Source organism: Corythoichthys intestinalis, chromosome 22 (genome assembly GCF_030265065.1).
Source record: "Corythoichthys intestinalis isolate RoL2023-P3 chromosome 22, ASM3026506v1, whole genome shotgun sequence".
NCBI lineage: Eukaryota > Metazoa > Chordata > Actinopteri > Syngnathiformes > Syngnathidae > Corythoichthys > Corythoichthys intestinalis.
Window position 1 is genome coordinate 22,264,642 of NC_080416.1, and position 13,527 is coordinate 22,278,168.

Consider the following 13,527-nt stretch of genomic DNA (forward strand, 5'->3'; position numbering starts at 1 on the left):
TGACTTTTTTCCTCCCCATTTGCTTTTATTTATTTTTATCAGTGTGCAGGAAATTGAGTTCTGTGCCTTCAGTTATACTTTGTGCCAGAAAATTGCTGGGGCAGAGTTGTACTTGAAGACCTATTGAAGAAGAATGATGAAGAGCTAATCTACAGCAAATTTCTTGAGCTTCTGCTTTGGAATTCCCTTCTCAGTTTGATAGGAATTATAAAACGTGTTTTACGACAATCCTGTTAACTAATAAATAAACAAAATATGACAATTATAAAAGGGTAATAATCTTGCTTCGCATTATTTCCCATCATGGGAAATGGAAGTGGCATCAATCGCTCCGTCTGAGGGCTCTTAAAAGCCCTCCACTTTTCTGGTCGGATATTCATATGCTTTGAAAAGGTGTTAACATTAAAAGACCCCAAGGAGACAAAGTCATGACCAGGCCAATAAGCTCATTAGAAAAGTGTATGAGTGGAGCAAAGTCACCCAGTCAGAAGTCACCCAGACAGATTTGGGGAGAAATTGCAAACAAATGTTTCACTTGGTGAAAACTTTCCAAAATGACATTTTTTAATTAAATAGAATAGCCCTTTATTGTCATCATAGTTGTAAATAGGGTTGTGACAAAATATCGAAATGGTGATACATGGTTATCGATATGTTCCTGTCAAGAATCGAGATACCGTTTTAAAAAGGTGTCAATTAAAAAATTTTTTAAAAACATTTAAAAAAAGGCTGCCATTGACAGTGCTCGACACACAAACCATTTAGACTGGGAACGTTTGTTCATTCAAAACCAGAGCAATCACAGTCATTCGGTCCAGTTTTCGATGCATTTACAGGTCATTTACTTTTTATTTTAGGGCTGTTGAGTTTGAGTCATTGCCTATCAGTGCCTATTCATTTGGGTGATTCCCAAGTCACTTCATGTTCTGTAATGCAAAATAAACAGCAAGTGACCCATAAAATACCCCAAATTTAACAGGAAGTAACTGAAAATCAACAGGTAAATGACCTTAAATGGCCCAAAATTACTCATTGCCTGGCATTGGCTGCCACTGACGGCCATAGACATTCAATCCATTTAATGTGGGAGGGATGGCAACGAATGAACAGTTCATTTGCTGCAATCCCTCCCACTTCAAATGAATTGGACGTCTACTAGTGATAAACTCATTCCAATTCACAGCAAAAGCTTGTTTTTCTGTTTATTAGTTTGTAGAATATCCTAGAATGATTTCCTGACCAATGTATCGAAAATCGTTGTATCGCTATATCGTCAAATCATTGTTATCGTGAGCTTTGTATCACAAATCGTATCATACGGTGAGGTACCAAGAGGTTCCCACTCCTAGTTGTAAAACTGTATAAATGTTCCATAAACACATTTTTTGTCGATTCAACGTTCTATTATTCTGAAATAAACTTTGAAAACCTTATAAAACAAATTTTGTAAAAGACACACTAATACCATTTCGGACTAAAGGCTGCTACGTGACGTCAGTAACGAACAAATGCAATGCTAGGACACTACTATTCGGGGACATAGACACGCCATTGACAGGGCGAGTTAAGCTTCCGCGACAGACCTACGCCGTCAAGGCAGATTTAAGACCCTCCGCCGTAGCCTAACATGCACCTCCACAGAATCCTGACTGGGCGTCACGTCAACACGTGGTAACGTGACGCAAATGGACTGTGATTGGTCCGCTCAGACTGTTGTTTCCGGTTCAGCGTGAAATCACCGCCATTTTCAAATATTGATGTGCTACACGCAAAAATGGACCAAGCCGACGAGAGTATTATCGAAGTGGTCCACAAGTACGACAACTAGAGCTGAAACGAATTCTCGAGCAACTCGAATTTAAAAACTGATCACAGTAATTTTAGCTCTAAGCATCACGTTTTGCCCGGACTACTTTTAATGCGGGACAACGCGCTGATGTCACGAGCATGGAGGGAGAAGCAATAAAAAAATATTTAAAAAACCTTTCTGCAGCCGACAGCCACTCCAAACTACGCCGATGTTGCTAAAAACTAGCACGCATGATGCTACGGTGGTAGCAGGTAGCATCTGATGCGTCTCAGATATCACATGTATGTTGAACTAGATGCGAAAGTCAGCGGTGTTAGTAAACAGCCGCCATCTTAAAGCAGTACACTTTTCTGCTCTAATAAATAAGATTAACATTACTGTCACTCGCTCACGTAACGTTAGCCCTGCGGAGGGCTAAGTTTCTATTAATTATGACCACTGTCGATGCGTGGCTAACGTGTCTTACATACAGGCTTTATTTAATCTGTGAAAACATAGCGCTGTAGAGTGATGAGGGTGTAAAATGAAAATATGATAAAGCTAACTGCAAATTTTAGCTCAGTAGTCATTGCTGGATAAAACACCAAGAAGTACTGGTCCCTAATATGCTCCAATACAGCAGGTATCATCCTGTAACGTTGACAAAGAGTCACCCGCTTCGTTAGGTGGCAATTATTTCTTTTTTGTGAACTTGTGGAATGACAACAACAACAGGAAGGCACGTCTCTTGCGCTCCCGCTCCTCCCTCACCCCCGCACGTCACACGGTGCATTCAGGAACGCATGTAAATATCCCCGCCATATTATAACCTGATATCTTACAATACATTTATTATGAACACTGCAAAAACTCAAAATCCTATCGGGACATAACTAGAACTTAAAAATGGCTTGACACAAATGGAAATTCAATTGAAACATGTGGGAAAAACACCTAACTTTTAAGTGATACGTGTTATCAAGCGTAATGGCATTTTTAGCTAAGAAATATATTTTATAATATCTAAAAGTTTTTTGAGGGAAACCAGTGAATTGGTCTTTTTTTAATTCTAGTCACATCTGAGAGGCAATTGTTGGCTGTTTTCAACAATGTACATCGAAAATAAAGACATTGATTGACTGAAAATGGTTCAATATTAGATGAAATGTCTTGTTTTTTCGTATATTTATAATTGCTCTTTACCCAAAAATATATATGTTTTATCCGATTACTCGATTAATCGATAGGATTCCCAGTCGATTCCTCTATTACTAAAATATTTGATAGCTGCAGCCCTAACAACAACCTCTACAATGTTTTGTCAAGACATTATAAATCTGGCAATCAATTCATGGAAGGACATTGCTGAAAATACGGGGCTGGAGGTCAGGGATTGCATAAAAAAATGGAAGAACCTCAGAGACAAGTATGTGTGTGTTCGAAAGCGAATGGCCACACGAAGCTGTGACACAGTTGGCCAAAAACTGCCAGTTTATTCTCACTTAGTTGGTGCACTTATCATTAGTTGTGTACATATGTTTGCTGTCAGTCTGACTTATTTACATTTTACACTTCAAGTATATGAAGAATAAAGCACAGGCTTGGTGTCAAAAGAGTTGTTTTGATGTTTTAAATTTTCAACAACAGACAGTTCACACACGATACATCATCACTGATTGAGAGTGCCTCGGTGCTTTTATGATAACGTGTTTACCATCAAGGCTTCCAACACAGTTTGGGAAGTTCCATAGCCGCCAGAAATCTGCTATGGCTTGTCACTGGCTGGTTGTAGGACACAGCAAAGAAATCGGGCAAAACGCTGGACAACGCAGCTTGCTGGCTTCCACCCGATGCTTGAATTCGTAATGTGACTACCAGTCTCTGTGCGGCATCAACAGTCGGACATACACCCTCCGCAACAGTCTCCTGCGGCGCCTGCGCCTCAACATTTATTGTTCAATGTTGATGAGCTGAAGATCCACATTCAAGGGTTCCATTTCCGTTGGCATTGTTGTGTAACCAGAAGCAAACTAGAGGACATCGACAAGAGTCCCCCAAAACCGTACAAACACAACAACCCCTAAAGTGGCTTGGCAGTGAATTACAAAGCAACGCGTTCCCTTGCTGCGGAACTATCGAATGCGCATTGACACCATAGGGTCTACATCATCGCTACGCCGTCACCGCAACGCAGTAGCATAACTCAGGCTTTAAACGTTACATCATTGTCCATATTTAGGTCATTTTCACTGGCTTAAAAGCAGAATTACATTCATTAGTTTGCTTTTTGTGGATTTCCCCCCCCGATTTCCAACTCCGCGCCGACATTGTCAGGCACAAGCTTACAACAGGAGAATCGATGTGATTTTGAAAATAAAGCGTGTAAAGGAACAATTTGTATTTAATGTTCCATTTCATATGACTTATGGCATATTGTGCAAACAGTTGTTTTTGGCAGCCCTTTTTAATTTCCTCTTAGACTTTTGAGTGATAGTACTTTTTTGTATTTGTCATATTTTTGTCATCTCAAAATGTGTCTTTGTCTAGATTTTGTTGACAAGAACTCAAGGCTAATTTCGTCCAGCTTTAGTCGACGTTTACTAAAAATGTTTTTGTCTGTAAAATTTAAATTTTTTATTCCCAATATAAATACACAAAGGTTTCCAACTATTTTGAATGAACAATGACAGACAAGCACATATTACTGTCTCGTCTACAAGGATGAACTTAGTGATAGTACACTCAGACAGTACATCATTTTCAGTTTACTATACCCACACCTGGATGCCACGAACTCAATGTAAAAAAAATAAATAAAATAAATAAATAAATAAAAAAAAGACACTGGTGAGATGGGGTGGGTGCAGCACGTCACATGTGTGATACAACTACAATGCTTACTACACATAAAATGTCACATGTGGCTGAAACTATGGCGCATTTTCGTCTCGTTTCGTCCGACGAAAACTGGCATTCGTCTTATGTTTTAGTCTTCCAAAACAAGTTTATAGCTCGTTATCATCTTGTCATTGTCATGAAAAAAAAAAGTTCGTTGACAATTTTTGTTATCGTCATCGTTGACAAACACTGGTGTTTAAATAATGAGATATATATTAATTTAGACGTCACTTTAAATTATACAAATTATAAATTATAATGCATCTTTAAATCTTAAAAAAAAAAAAACTAGCTGGCAAGGCGTGGCGGTGCACCACAATCTTTTATTGTAGGGGAAACCCTGCTATTATACATATTTATGTGTGTGTGCATGTGTTTTTATGTTTACAGACTGCCTCAAATAACACAAGTGGAACTTGTGTTTGTCCCCCAAGTGAATGAGGAAGACGCAACGATGCGTTGAATCTGGTTGGTAAATCATTTACTTATTTTAAAATGTGTTTGTGCAACCCCTCTCTTGTAAATATCCCATATTAAGTAAGACACCTGTGGCTTGCAGTCAAATGCAGTGGAAAAAATGATTTTTCATTATGTGAAATTTGGGCCATGAGCCTTAGTTACTCTGCTTGTGGGTGATAATCGTGTTCATGTTTCTGATCCATCTATTAATCTGCTATTCAGAAAAAGAAAAACCAAAAAGAATATAAGTATAACCCGCATAACTTTCGGCTGTGCTACTGTCTCAAGTGTATCACTCACTTAGTGTATTCGGTGCTGCATCTTATGAATTAATGATGTGTAGGAGCAGCTCGGAAAGGCAAACGAGATGGAGTGGGCAGAGCACTGCAGAGAAACAGAAGTTTTGGACAGGAAGGAGATTAGTCCAGGACATTAAGAGGCTCATCCTCAGAGGCAAATTGAGAAAAGGAGCCAAAGAACTTCATCAGGGGAGGGAATTGCTGCATGATTGAATCTCTTTTTGGTTTGTTTGGTAGCAAGATAATCAAGGAACTCACTTGATTATAAGTGTTTCATTGAAAAACATGGATTTCCATAAGTGTGCAGCCAAACGCTTCAATCATAACAATGAGGTATTTTGGACAGCTTGTAGTGAGAGCTTTAACTTACATCTGGATGATGTGGCTTGTTTGGCATGCTATGGGAATTCTGCAAGTATTGGAGTAACTTGAAAATTCAAAAGTTGAGGCACTTCACAACCACTGTAGCAGCAAGCAAGCAAATAAGTGAAGTTGAACAGTTTTGCTATTAAAAAAAACGAAGCACAATATTCCGTCTCTTGATTATGAACAGCATATTTTATGAAACCCAATCAATATTAAAATGTTAACACAAACTCAATTTTATATCTTAGTCACCCGTTTCATAATATGGCACCATATTCTACTGTTATTAATTTTACTGAAGCAGCTTTGACTGTAGAAGGGAATAACATGAGCAGCACTCAATGAGTTTGACCTGCATGTTGTTCTGCCAAACAGTGGGAAAGATGAACTTGAGCACAGGGAGAAAGCACAAAGGCCTTGGGCATTGTTCACAGCTTTTTTTCCAGCATAAAATTGTTACTGCTCAGATGGCCTTAGGGCGATCAGATACATAAACACTGCCATGCCACAAAAAGTAAAATGTACTTTAAGCATTAAGTTTCTGTGTTCGTGTGTGGGTATATATCAGATATGTCTCTTAGTTTTAGAAAAGTAAGGTTATTCATATATATATATATATATATATATATATATATATATATATATATATATATATATATATATATATTTTTTTTTTTTTTTTTTTTTTCAATACATGTAGACTGAAAAAACTGACACATCAGTCTGTCATCCATCTTTTTAAAGCAAAGCAATTGGAACAGATTAGACATTTATCAAAAATATTGATTGCCATTTGAAATATACATGATCGTGGCGCTGAAAGTCACTCACCGCAGGGTGTACTGAGGATCTTATTTGTTCCAGTGGTTTCGGTTATACAGTGGGGCAAATAAGTATTTAGTCAACCACCAACTGTGCAAGTTCTCCTACTTGAAAATATTAGAGATGCCTGTAATTGTCAACATGGGTAAACCTCAACCATGAGGGACAGAATGTGGAAAAAAAAAAAAAAACTGAAAATCACATCGCTTGATTTTTAAAGAAATTATTTCCAAATTAGAGTGGAAAATAAGTATTTGCTCACCTACAAACAAACAAGATTTCGGGCTGTCAAAGAGGTCTAACGAGGCTCCACTCGTTACCTGTATTAATGGCACCTGTTTTAACTCATTATCGGTATAAAAGACACCTGTCCACAATCTCAGTCAGTCACACTCCAAACTCCACTATGGCCAAGACCAAAGAGCTGTCGAAGGACACCAGAGACAAAATTGTAGACCTGCACCAGGCTGGGAAGACTGAATCTGCAATAGGTAAAACGCTTGGTGTAAAGAAATCAACTGTGGGAGCAATTATTAGAAAATGGAAGACATACAAGACCACTGATAATCTCCCTCGATCTGGGGCTCCATGCAAGATCTCACCCCGTGGCGTCAAAATGATAACAAGAACGGTGAGCAAAAATCCCAGAACCACACGGGGGGACCTAGTGAATGACCTACAGAGAGCTGGGAACACAGTAACAAAGGCTGCTATCAGTAACAATGCGCCGCCAGGGACTCAAATCCTGCACTGGCAGACGTGTCCCCCTTCTGAAGCCAGTACACGTCCAGGCCCGTCTGCGCTTCGCAAGAGAGCATTTGGATGATTCAGAAGATGACTGGGAGAATGTGTTATGGTCAGATGAAACTGAAATAGAACTTTTTGGTAGAAACACAGGTTCTCATGTTTGGAGGAGAAAGAATACTGAATTGCATCCGAAGAACACCATACCCACTGAGAAGCATGGGAGTGGAAACATCATGCTTTGGGGCTGTTTTTTCTGCAAAGGGACCAGGACGCCTGATCTGTGTAAGGGAAAGAAAGAATGGGGCCATGTATCGAGAGATTTTGAGTGAAAATCTCCTTCCATCAGCAAGGTCATTGAAGATGAGAAGTGGCTGGGTCTGTCAGCATAACAATGATCCCAAACACACAGCCAGGGCAACAAAGGAGTGGCTTCGTAAGAAGCATTTCAAGGTCCGGGAGTGGCCTAGCCAGTCTCCAGATCTCAACCCCATAGAAAATCTGTGGAGGGAGTTGAAAGTCCACGTTGCCCAGCGACAACCCCAAAATATCACTGCTCTACATGAGATCTGCATGGAGGAATGGGCCAAAATACCAGCTACAGTATGGAAAAGCTTGTGAAGAGTTACAGAAAACATTTGGTCTCCTTTATTTCCAAGAAAGGGTACATAACAAAGTATTGAGATGAACTTTTGGTATTGACCAAATACTTATTTTCCACCATGACTTGCAAATAAATTCTTTAAAGATCAAACAATTTGATTTTCTGGGTTTTTTCCCCACATTCTGTCTCTCATGGTTGAGGTTTACCAATGGTGACAATTACAGGCCTCTCTAATATTTTCAAGTGGGAGAACTTGCACAATTAGTGGTTGACTAAATACTTATTTGCCCCACTGTAGGTGTTCTATTATGGCGGCGGGGAGACAGCAAAACATGTTCATGACCCGAAACGCAGTGTCAAAAATTAAATTAACTTACAAGCTATATGCTCGGACAGTAGCTTAGCCCACGCTTGTAAATACACGCATCCCAGCTGTGTGGGTGTGCGTGCGTGTGTGCGTGTGTGTGTGTGTGTGAACGTGCGCATTTTTCAGTCTTACCTAGAATTAGACACTGCATCCTTTTTGACTGAATATTCCAGCTTAAGCCAAAATATCACGGTTTCACAGTATCAAGGTATTGCAATTACAGCTCTAAAATGTGTTACTTTGAGATATCTGGGTTTATTAAAAACTTTTTTTTCCATTAAACAGGATTTTTATGTTTCAAAACATTAGAAAATTGGAAGATACGTAAGTATAATGTTAAGTTACAATAAATTAAAATATATATATTCTAAATAAAATTCAAATAAATGCAGTCCTTTAGGTGAGCCTAAACACACAGCCACAGCTTAACTTTGTTATCATCAAAACAAAAAAAAATTGATATATTTTCCATAAAAAGCTTGTGTGTATTACTCGTACCATTTTTACATTATACACATATATATGCTCTTTCTAAACACAGAAAAAAAAAAAAAAACACTTTATAGCACCGCTAGACACATGAAACACCCTGGAGTTAACTCTCATAGCTGGTGGGAAACGCACATGACAGTGTTTACTCACCCATTGATATTGCATAAATGCGAAATCATATTGGAGGTATTGCCTCCTTGGCAGCCAGCCTCCGCAAACATGTTTTACATGTTGGTTGGCCCTCCTCCTGTAAGCCGCGGCCGTCTGTAGCAGAAGTTTTCCCATACGAGTGTTTTTGTCTTCTTCGATGGGGAAAAACGTTCAGGAGTTTTACCTCCTCCAGCCATTGTGTAGCACAGCTAACTCACTGACAACAGCCGGTGGAGGAGGGCTGAGCCTTACAGCTGCAAGCGAGGAAATTCTCCATTAATTTTTGGGACATAAAAAAGAGCTAATACCTTAGGAACGGTTTGATGGAAAATTTTTGCGGTTTTGAAACCTTGATGTTTTCATACGAAGGTATACCTTGAAACCGGTAATCGGCACATGTCTAATTCCAGCCAGGAATATTTATAATACTTAGAAATTGAGCATTTTTTTTTTGTTTCCCATCATTTTTCAGGGCTGGCTTAGGCTGCTTAGGACAGCTATGCTTTTGACAAACATCGCCATCCGTTGAATATGGTATGCCCAGTGGTGGCTCTGTTGTACAATTCACGTCTTTAGTGGGGCAAACTCCCCTCACCTTTTTGGCGGTGCTGTCCGGCGTTTCATGGTCCACATCTGCAATCCTTGGTTCACCCTCAGTAGTTTTTGCTTTGAAAGCTTAGATTTGGAAAAGTTATGTATATCCATCTTGTGTCTTCTGTCCTCAGCTGGGTTTTTTTGGCTAAGCAAAGCAAATGACCATCATTAAGGTGCAAGTTACATGGTCTGTTCAAAAAATAATTTTGACCCATTATGAAAATGTTTTTGTTCATTTCATTCATTTTTGTTGTTTTATTGCTTCACAACTTTTATAGAACATTTTACCGGCAAAGACTTGATGCTTAAATTCATATACAGGAAAGTCAATTACATGCAATGAAATTTTCGACCACCAGGGGGGAGCTATGCCCCCCCCTTAAATTCCGCGTATGGTTTCGGTCCAAATTTGTTGTGCTCATGCTTTTTCTGCATGCGCATAGCAGTACACGTGGATGCTGGATAGTTTATGTACTACAACTAGGCTATGACAAAGAGTGTTCTATTTCACCTACAGTGTGTGTTGAAGTCTTTGTATTGGAACTAAAAGCACCCGCATATTTATAATTCAAATCCCTGCAGCTAGACAGCGCAATGACACACAAACACATTTGAGAACTAAAAGGTCCAAAAAGCTTCGGCTTAACACCCACTTTTCACAACACTGAAATTCCACACGAATATCCAACAGCGCTCTGCAAGTTGGCAGCTCAACAGCAACAACAAACAATAATATGGCCACAATGCAAGCTATTTGAAGTTCTCAACGGTCTAAATCTGCTGCTAACTTTACCTAGCTGGGCACTACAGTGATCCTTCGCTACTTTCCGCTTCAAACTTCGCGCCCTCAGTCAATCGCGGATTTTTTTTTTCCAATTTAAAAAATAAAAATACATATAGATGAGCTGTCCTGAGCCGATCGCGTAGTCTCCCTCTCGCTCCCTCCCACTCCCTCCCACTCCCTCTCCCTGCTCTTTGTTCGTCAGCCCATGCACTGGAGTTGCTTATTAAAGTTAACGATATTGACAAATGTTTGGGTTTGATCTTGCCAGAGCCGCGGACTTCAAAGCGCCGCATGCGTCAGCTATCGTTTAACTTGTTAAACAGTTGCTGTGGCAACTCATTGTGTATAAGGGAGCAGTTTGAGTGTACCCACTCAATGAAGCATTGAATGAAGCCAAGCATTTTTCCACTACAGTACTTTATTCTTGTTCGAAAATAATTAGGTGGGACAGTAACACGTTTAAGACTTAAACCCTTTAACCTAAACCCTTAAAAAACATTTTAGAGCTGTCAAATTATTAAAATTTTTAATCGAGTTAATCACAGCTTAAAAATTAATCTTAATTAATCGCAAAAAACATCTCTAAAATATGCCATATTTTTCTGTAAATTATTGTTGGAATGGAAAGACATATATATATATATATATATATATATATATATATATATACTGTATATATACATTCAACGTACTGTACATAAGTACTGTATTTGTTTATTATAACAGAAAAAACACAAGATGACATTAACATTAACATTCTTTGTTAGTGATTGAAATACACCACAAGGTGTCAATGGCGAGTTTTAAATTAACTTAGAAATCAAGCCAAATGGTGTGTTTTGTCCCTCGACTGATGCCGTAGTTGCCAGTTTAATCGTCCATGAATTGTACCTTAAAGATATTTTTGTTGTGCTTTCACTAAATGATACTCATGTTTGTTGTGAAGGAGTTGCCGAAGCTTATGCCAATAAACGGCGCGGTTTAATGAACGTCTGTGCCCACTCGCCTTTTGTAATATTCTGATATAGAATTATCCAAGGCACTCTGAAGTGCACGCGGGGCCAATGCTGTTTACGCACATGATGAGTGAGTTACAGTTATGGCCTGCCGAGAGCCGTAAACTTTGTTAATGGTGAAGCTGGTTGTGCCAATAAAGAAAGTGTCAGCACGTTGTGTGTGGTATACCTTTGTTAAGAAAAAGCACAAAACAAGACATATTTCTCTGCCTCTTAGCTCTCAAGTGCGTCATTGTAATCTGTTTGATGCAATGCATGAGCGGGTCATTCCGCACATGCATTAAATGTGTCAAATATTTTAATGTGATTAATTTAAAAAATTGATCATCGCCGGTAAACACGATAAATTTGACAGCACTAATAAAGATATATAATTTTTGAAATTATACTTTGGGGAAAAAAGGGAAAAAAATGTCATATATATCTTCCTCCAATGCTAAATCTGAATAAATATATTGAACTCACACAATGTATTTAACGCTTGGGGGGTGCTACAGCTACTTCGCGGTTTTTCACTTATCACGGCAGCTCCTGGTCCCCAATTAACCGCGAAAAACAAGGGATGTACTGTAAACTATCATAATAATCTTCATTTCATTCATTTTAATTCATCATTTTTTTACCTCGAATTGAATTTTAGAAAATTTCGCTGTTTTTGTAAAGAAGAAGAAAAAAAAAAAAAAAAATCACAAATTCGTTTTTGAGGCATATTAACGCATCCTCCATCAACAGTTAACTTTTCCGTTCCAATAGCACCTTATCCAACGTGACCTGGGAGCAAACAAGGATGTCAGGTGGTGACCATGTGAACTTATTAACAAAACAAAACTTTTTCAACATATTTAATCCCCAAAGTTAAGTACGTTATTGTTTCAGTAAGTTTCATTTATTGATTTGTTTTTAACACAGGCACACACAAAAAAACAGATCTACCAAAACACTTTTTCTCCCCAACACCAGGGGGTACTGCAGCACCCTCAGCACCCCACTTCCCGCAAGATATAAAGGCTAACACAATCTGTTCCAATATTTTTGTTCAACTACAAAACGGGGAGCTTTCTTACAAATCATGCTTTGTTGCAAGTTTTCTATGAAATCCAGCACTGCCTTAGTGTGTTAGTAAAATTCCACAGAATTCACATCAAAAGAAAAAAAGAGCTCCCCAAGCCCTTTTGCTGGTGTGACATGGTTGTAATTGTATTCTCCTGGAAAATAGCAGCAAAATGCCTGTGACATTTTCCCTGTCGTGCCACCGAGTCTTTGCCTAAAAATAACCATTTACCAGCAGTAAAGATTATTTCTTGCATCAGAACACAAAATTCAATGTGGGTGCTTTTGCCAACATCAAATCCAACAGGGAGGCTTATGCCTCTAATACATCATCATTATACAATCCTGAAAAATGGTCAAATTATGAAACTCCTTTTGCACTGGAACACCTCATTATGAATCACATCAACTCATCACAAGATCACTCATTTTCCCCCTTGCTCTAATTCACTTCCTCTCTCGGGAAAATGGAGGGGAAAGTAATATTAAAAAATCTAATAGATGCCAAAGGTGTTGTTTTGACAGCGTGAGGAACAAGTTGGCATCTCATGACATGAGATGATAAATGTGTGGCAGAGGTGGAAATGGCTTCCTCTTGATTTCATATGGAACTCTCTGTCTGTTCCTCTTCATATCAAAGCCTCAGTTAACACATTCATTGGCACTGTCAGACACGCTGCTTTATGAGCTAAAGGTGGGGAGCAGTACCATACAACATCCCTCCCCCCTTCTCCCCTTATCTCAAAAAGCCCACAAGCAACTTTTGGCATATTGCTACAGCACACACTGAGCACTCTATAGCATGCTTAAGCAGGGGGTCCAAGTCATGGAAGAGATGATGTAATGCTCTTGTTATATAAAAACATCACGTTTATCAAATATGATTTTTACCCATGTTAAGCAAAATTACTCCCAAAGTAATATTTGATGTGCTTAATATTTCTCTCAGAGTTACAGGCAAATACCTTTTAGCTGAATCTTCCAAATGAAACCTTAAAAGACACTTGAATGTCTGGGTGTCATCTGTTCATTTCTCTAGTTTTTTAAATAAATTGGTGTTCTCTAACAAGGAATATTACCAGCAAACTATCAC

At 38.7% G+C, this 13,527-nt stretch overlaps 1 long non-coding RNA gene across 2 annotated transcripts in view; it reads right to left on the reverse strand.

Annotated features, from left to right (window-relative positions):
• LOC130910238 (uncharacterized) overlaps positions 1-13,527 on the reverse strand; it is a 32,250-nt gene that overhangs the window by 18,089 nt on the left and 634 nt on the right. Inside the window, exons 2-3 of one of the 2 annotated variants that reach the window (XR_009061844.1) lie at positions 9,586-9,729; positions 8,683-9,244 (exon numbers count right to left, since the gene is read on the reverse strand). This is a non-coding gene — a long non-coding RNA (uncharacterized LOC130910238). Of the gene's footprint in view, positions 1-8,682; positions 9,245-9,585; positions 9,730-13,527 lie in introns of those variants that run through there. The other variant, XR_009061843.1, reaches the window with a different exon arrangement.